Source organism: Brienomyrus brachyistius, chromosome 2 (assembly GCF_023856365.1).
Source record: "Brienomyrus brachyistius isolate T26 chromosome 2, BBRACH_0.4, whole genome shotgun sequence".
Lineage (NCBI taxonomy): Eukaryota > Metazoa > Chordata > Actinopteri > Osteoglossiformes > Mormyridae > Brienomyrus > Brienomyrus brachyistius.
The window spans coordinates 17288138-17295526 of NC_064534.1; positions in this window are offsets into that span (position 1 = coordinate 17288138).

The window sequence follows — 7389 nt, forward strand, 5'->3', positions numbered from 1 at the left end:
TGGCTAGCAGTTCCAGGTTCAAGTCTCCGCCTTGGTCACATGTGTGCAGAGTTTGCATGTTCTCCCCATGTCGTCGTGGGGTTTCCTCCAGGTACTCTGGTTTCCCCCCACAGTCCAAAGACATGCTGAGGCTAATTGGACTTGCTAAATTACCCATAGGAGTGCATGCGTGAGTGACTGGTGTGTGAGTGCGCCCTGTGATGGGCTGGCCCCCCATCCTGGGTTGTTCCCTGCCTCATGCCCATAGCTTCCAAAATAGGCTCCAGACCCCCTGCGACCCAGTCGGATAAGCGGTTTGGAAAATGGATGGATGGATGTACACAAAAAGAATTTTGCTATCTTTTAAAAACTTTATGCTGTCATTATATATGTAAAAACCTACTTAATTTGTCCGTATATCCATCCATCCATTTTCCAAACCGCTTATCCTACTGGGTCGCGGTGGGTCCGGAGCCTATCCCGGAAGCAATGGGCACGAGGCAGGGAACAACCCAGGATGGGGGGCCAGCCCATCGCAGAACACACTCACACACCATTCACTCACACATGCACACCTACGGGCAATTTAGCAAATTCAATTAGCCTCAGCATGTTTTTGGACTGTGGGAGGAAACCGGAGTACCCGGAGAGAACCCCACGACAACATGGGGAGAACATGCAAACTCTACACACATGTAACCCAGGCGGAGACTCAAACCCGGGTCTCAGAGGTGTGAGGCAACAGTGCTAACCACTGCACCACCATGCCACCCCTTTGTCCGTATATTTGAAATTAAAAAGCGTTTTCATTATCATATTACAGTGATCTATGTTAAAACTGCTGCATTTTTTTGTGATACAGCAGTTACATTCTGTTAATTTACACGCTTTAATTGGTATTTTTATTGTGGAATTTCTTAAATCCCAAATACTTTTTAGTATTCTTCCAGTGATGATCTGTTTTTTTACAAACTTAAATCTGAATATTAACATTTTTTTGTGGTACGAAGATATTTAAAAAAAAAAATATAGAGTTTTAATGTTATTTTACAGGAATTATTTGTATTCACAGTACTGGAAAAAAATGTTAAGATTTTTTTACTGTTATTAAATTTACAACGATTCAATGTTTTATTACATTTTTTTTCTGGCACCCCTGCTGCCAGAATTTCTGTTTTTTTTTTTACAGTGTGCAGTTCTGCCTGGGGCCTGGCGGGCGGCTCCCTCAACGGAGTACCTGTGTTCATGAATGTTGACAGTCACCTCTGTATTTGGCTGTCCCAGTGGGTAGCACTGTTGTCTCACACCTGCAGAGTGCTGCCTCCACTCTGTCTGTGTGTTTGCATGTTCTCTTTGTGTTGCGTGGGTTTCCTCTGGGTACTCCAGCATCCTCCTGCAGCCCAAAGACAAGCTGTTAATTGCTATCTCCAAACTTCCTATAGTGTATGATTGTTAGTGTGAGTATGTGTATGTATATGCTCTGTGCTGCCTGGGATCTAGGTCTACCTAAGTCACTTACACCAGGATAAGTGGATGAAGATGGAAGAATTGATTATGGTGGAAACTATTATTTTAATTTCCATAATTGTGAAAACGATAGTTCCTGACTTTTGACTTAAGGGGGCTGCAAAAAATCTTCACAAAATCATTTTTTATTTATTAGAGTCCAATATTAATCCTGTGCATATAATTGACTTAAAATTCTATATATGAGTCATAATCACTTTAAGTTATGTATTTGATTTTTCTGTTGAAAAGAAGTTACAATGCAAATCATAAAAACTAAACTAATCAGCTCACTGAAGCACCTTCTTAGCCAAAGCCTGTGGATTTTCTTCCATCACCCAGCAACTAAGTGCCATCCCAGACTGAGATATTGTTCAGCAAATCATGAATCATATACTTAGGCTGCGGGAAAAGACAATCTGGAATAAGACACTGAAAATATCATGTAAAAAACGTTCCACTCTTGTAACTGACTTCAGGGAAGAAAATATGTTTAAATATTAAAAATCTAAAAGCCTCAGAACATTTTCTTTCCAGAGGCTATTGTCTACTTAATATTGTAGAATGTGAGACGGATGTGCTCATGTGAGACCTGGCTGACCTTTGTCCAAATTTAGTGAAGACAGGGCAATTTCCACCAGCTACAGTCAAAGAAGAGGTTAGTGAAAGACTTCCATTCATGTGTTATAATTTCAACTCAAAAGTAAAAGTATCTTTAATAATCGGCTTCAGATATATGAGGATTGGAGTCACACAGTGAGCTGTAATGTCATTCTTGTTGGTCATAGTGCAAAAGAGAAGTAATAAATAAATGGAATACTAAGAATAGGTCTAAGAATGTAACTGCTGTATCACAAAAAAATGCAGCAGTTTTAACATAGATCACTGTAATATGATCATGAAAACGCTTTTTAATATCAAATATACGGACAAAGGGGTGGCATGGTGGTGCAGTGGTTAGCACTGGTGCCTCACACCTCTGGGTTCCAGGTTCAAGTCTCCGCCTGGGTTACATGTGTGTGGAGTTTGCATGTTCTCCCCATGTCGTTGTGGGGTTTCCTCCAGGTACTCCGGTTTCCCCCCACAGTCCAAAGACATGCTGAGGCTAATTAGACTTGCTAAATTGCCCGTAGGAGTGCATGTGTGATTGACTGGTGTGTGAGTGTGCCCTGCGATGGACTGGCCCCCCATCCTGGGTTGTTCCCTGCCTCGTGCCCATTGCTTCCGGGATAGGCTCCGGACCCCCCGCCACCCAGTAGGATAAGCGGCTTGGAAAATGGATGGATGGATAAACATACCACTGATATGACATTTTACGACATTAACATCAAGACAAAGAGATACAGTTAACATTAACCACCTGATTAGCTCGGAAAAATTATGCAGATTCGTACAGAAGTTTGGCATGGAACCAGATTTATTTGGCTGCATTTTTTGCATATTATCTACAAAGAAAGAAAAGGATAAAATGACACAAACATTTTCCAGCACAGTGAAAAATGCAACAAACACACACACATATATATATATATATATATATATATATATATATATATATATATATACACACATCCATAGTTGGTTTCCCTAATCAGGTTCTACAGGGACTAACCATCATAGAGTAATTTCCAGTATGGAAAAAAAATTTAGACTTCGGCAGTATGTCTAGAGATAGGGCACGTGAGAAGGACTGACCAAGTTCACCAGAATATCTTGTCAAGAATGGGACATCGGTGGAATGAAAACATACAAACAAACCTGACTATGCGTTCTTTATAGCGATCTTTTAGCAGTAAAAGTGGGTCCGACAACCTTTTTATAAGAATCGCTGCTGCTTTGTCCAGGGTCATGGTTAGATCTATGTGAAGCAGTATAGGGTACCAGTCCTTCACTGGCAGATATAGGTACACACTATGGTTAATTTAGAGATGCCCATAAGCAGGTCTTGGGACTATGGCAGGAAACCAGAGTATCAGCAGCCCAGAAGCAACATACAAAAGTGCTTAGAAAGATCATGCAATAAAAGCAGAAAGTTACAGAATTTTGGACCATCAAGAGCATCAAGGACTGGCATATAACGGATTTTCTATTAAGTCAATTCTGCTAATTATTTTTTCACAATTCACTTACAATGTAAATGATAACCAGTTACTCAAGTAACTAGTTACTTGAGGTTTCCATTAGTACTGGGGACCCAGGTAAATATGGCATTTTATTTTGGGTACTTCAGAGAAAAAAAATCTCAGGGTAAATAAATGGTGACAGGGAGAAATGGAATAAACATCCTACGAAAAAAAATGATGTTATGCAGATTAATTTAAATGAAGCAGAGCTACACCTTGGGCTGTCTGTAAATCTGACAGCTTAGCCATGCAATGCTAAGCAAATGACTTTGCACTCAGAAGACCTATATCAACTTCAAAACACCACCAATGAAATGGATTACCCTCATATTCTAATATATAAATCAGATTTTCTATAACACCTAAAGCAATCCAACATCACTGGAAAGCTAGACGGCCAAATAAAACAATCCCCTTTTCATTAACGTTTAATGTTGTCTCTACAGTACACCCTGCTCTTGTATTCAGATTTCACCTTTTTCTAGATTGTCCTGTTTCCTATGTAAATAATCAAAATCACACCCTCGTCTGTGTCTAACTAAACAATCCTGAAATTATATACATACACCCACTGGCCACAATTTTTTTTGGTATTCCCATTGTTTTGGAAGGACACTGTGAAGGACAGATGATCTACGTCGTAGCTCACAAAGAAGGATTTTATTAAACCCAAAACAGAACAAAGTAGCAAACAAGGCAACAACAGGTACAGACATACAATAACTGACTAAGGAATAGAATAAGGACAAGCACTTAAATGTGACCCATCACCACGAAATGAGTCTTAAGTCGCACTGGTAGAAATACACCCATAAGACTCACAAATACACTGAACAAAGGTTTCAACAAGGGACAGGTGTGAGTAGTAACAAGTACAAGGAACACAAACACAGGTAAGGGCAATCAACAGATAAAGGATCGAAACTCCAAGGAGACTAGAAAACAAGGGTAATTGAACATTCCCAAAAACAGGGAACAACAAGTAATCATAACACAAATTCATAGATCAAGAAAATGAAGAAATATAAATGGTCAAAATTTCCACCATCAACAGAAAGGGAAGCCTGGATGACACAGTGCTGGCTCAGCCTATTAAGCCATGCAGTGGCCCAGGGAGCAAGGGAACATATTTGAGTGCTAACTACAGGAAACAAGGGGAATGCAGAACAGGATGACCTGCAAAATCAGCTGGCCAAACAGGGAATTGACAGGCATAATGAAAAGGGGGCGGGACAAGGGCTGATCATAACATCCAGACCCTTGTAGAAAGAATCACGTCACTCCAATGGACTATGTTTTTTTTTTTTTATATCAATGGGGGATCGTGGAGCCTCTCAATAGTCCCTGGTGTCACGATCGCAGGCTGACGAAGCGGCGATCGTGCGGGTGCGGCGAGCAAATAGCAGGCAGACAGGCAAAGTCGGGGCAAAACCAGGGATTTAATCATGGAAGGGAAACCGGGGATCAGGAAACATAGCACACCGACTGACATCAATGACGGACGAAGGACTCGGGTAAGACACGGACTGAAATACACAGGACTGATTGAAAATAATCAGACACAGCTGGGTACAAATCGGGAAAGAACACGTGGGTAATCCGGGGGCGTGGCGCACACGAGGAGCCGACGAGCAGGGCATGACACCTGGAAGTTAGCATCAAATACTAGCAGAGTTGCAGTAGGATAAACCATTTGTGATGCACTTTAAAAGGCTAAGAAGATTAAAAAATCTGATTGCATATTATCAGTGCATCAGTATCAAATTAAGATATGCATTTGTTAGTGGACTATCGCCCACTAAATTAGTAGATTCAGGGAATGTTTACAGATAATAGATACTGGAAAAAGACAACAGCATGTAATATTAACCACGAACAATGTACTAATATTCTGTTGTCTTGAGGCTATTTCATCCAATGTTCACCCTCACCCTGCACCTCAAATCTCAACTCCCTGTATTTTGCAAGCCATTCCCTCCTTATTTTTAATATACAAAACTTTATGCTTCCCATGATATGGTCTTTGTGAAAAAGTGTAAATACAGTGTTTAAATACGCTTGGAGCATCCTCATGCAGCACAGCAAACCATGCTGGAGACTATATGCAAGGACAACGTAGAGGAAACGGCACAGACAAACTGCTTGACACACCATTCACATTTCTGTGTTTATTGGTTTATTAGTGATTAAGTCAAGATTACCTAGGTCCTCAGTTACCACAGGATTACTGAAACACCATAAATTAAACAAGTGTTAGAACATTAATCTGATCTGTCCCCAATGGGGCAAACCTAGCTAATCTTAAATCATTTCTTCGCTTCCCCTCCCTCTAAAAATATCAGTAAACATTAGGATATTATTGCTCTTGACTACCATATAAGTTTAAGATTGTAATAATGAAAAAAACTAATATAACACCAGTAATATGCTCTTTAACCAAGGTAATCCTAAAATATGTCAACCAAGCAGGTAACCGTAGCCATTACTAATACCGCATTTTTATGTCAACCAAGCAGGTAACCGTAGCCATTACTAATACCGCATTTTACTTTTTATCACTAAAGTAACTACATACACATGTGGGTGTGCTGCATAAATACTGTAAATCAATGCATTTATGGACTGTTAATTACTAGAAATCACTGTTCTGTCTCCTTGTATGTAATGCCTTCAAATTGCACGACAAACACTTTCTGGAGCTATCTGAAGACTACATGAACCATGTGATGATTAAGCATTTTGAACTTCCATTTATGTGACTCTATGTGGCTCTGGGTACACTTGTTCAACTGCTTGTTAAAGCAAATATCTAATCAGGCGATCATATGTCAGAAGCACTATATATAAAATCATGCAGTTACAAGTCAGGCGCTTCAGTTAATATTCACATCAAACACCAGAATGGGGAAGAAATGTGATTTAAGATGAACTGTGATTGAATGTGGTATGGTTGTTAGGACCAAAAGAAACTGCTGGTCTACGATTTTCACACATAACCATCTGTAGGGTTTACAGAGATGTGGGTCAAAAAAGAAAAAACATCCCCTGAGAGGTGGTTCTCTGTGTGAAAATGCCTTGTTGATGGCAGAAGTCTAAGAAGAATGGTCTGACTGGTTCAAGCAGATAGAAAGGCAACAGTAAATCAAATAACCACTTGTTACAACCAAGCTACATGGAATGGCATTTCTGAATGCACAAGACGTTGAACCTTGAAGCAGACTGGCTACAGCAGTAGAAGACCATGCTGGGGGCCACTCCTGTCAGCTATGAAAAGGGAACTGAGGCTACAGTGGACACAGGCTCACCAAAATTGGACAATGGAAAATTGGAAAAACGTTGCCTGCCCAGATGAGTCTCGATTTCTGCTGTGACCTTCAGGTGATAGGGTTAGAATTTGGCATAAACAACATGAAAATAAGGCCCAGACCTGCCTTGTATCAACAATTCAAGCTGCTGGTGGTGTAATAGTGTGGGGGATATTTGCTTAGCAGACTTTCGGTCCCTTAGTGCCAATTATAAGCATCAGTAAAATGTCACAGCCTACCTGAGTATTGTTGTTGACCAGGTCCATTGCTTTATGACCACATTGTACCCAGCTTCTAATGGCTACTTCCAGTAGGATGACACACAAAGCTCATATCATTTCAAAGTGGTTTTTGAATATGAGAATGAGTTCACTGTACTCAAACAGCCTCCAACACAGCACCTATGGGATTTGAAGGAACAGGAGATTCACATCATGAAGGTGTAGCAGATAAATCTGCAGCAACTGTGTGATAAT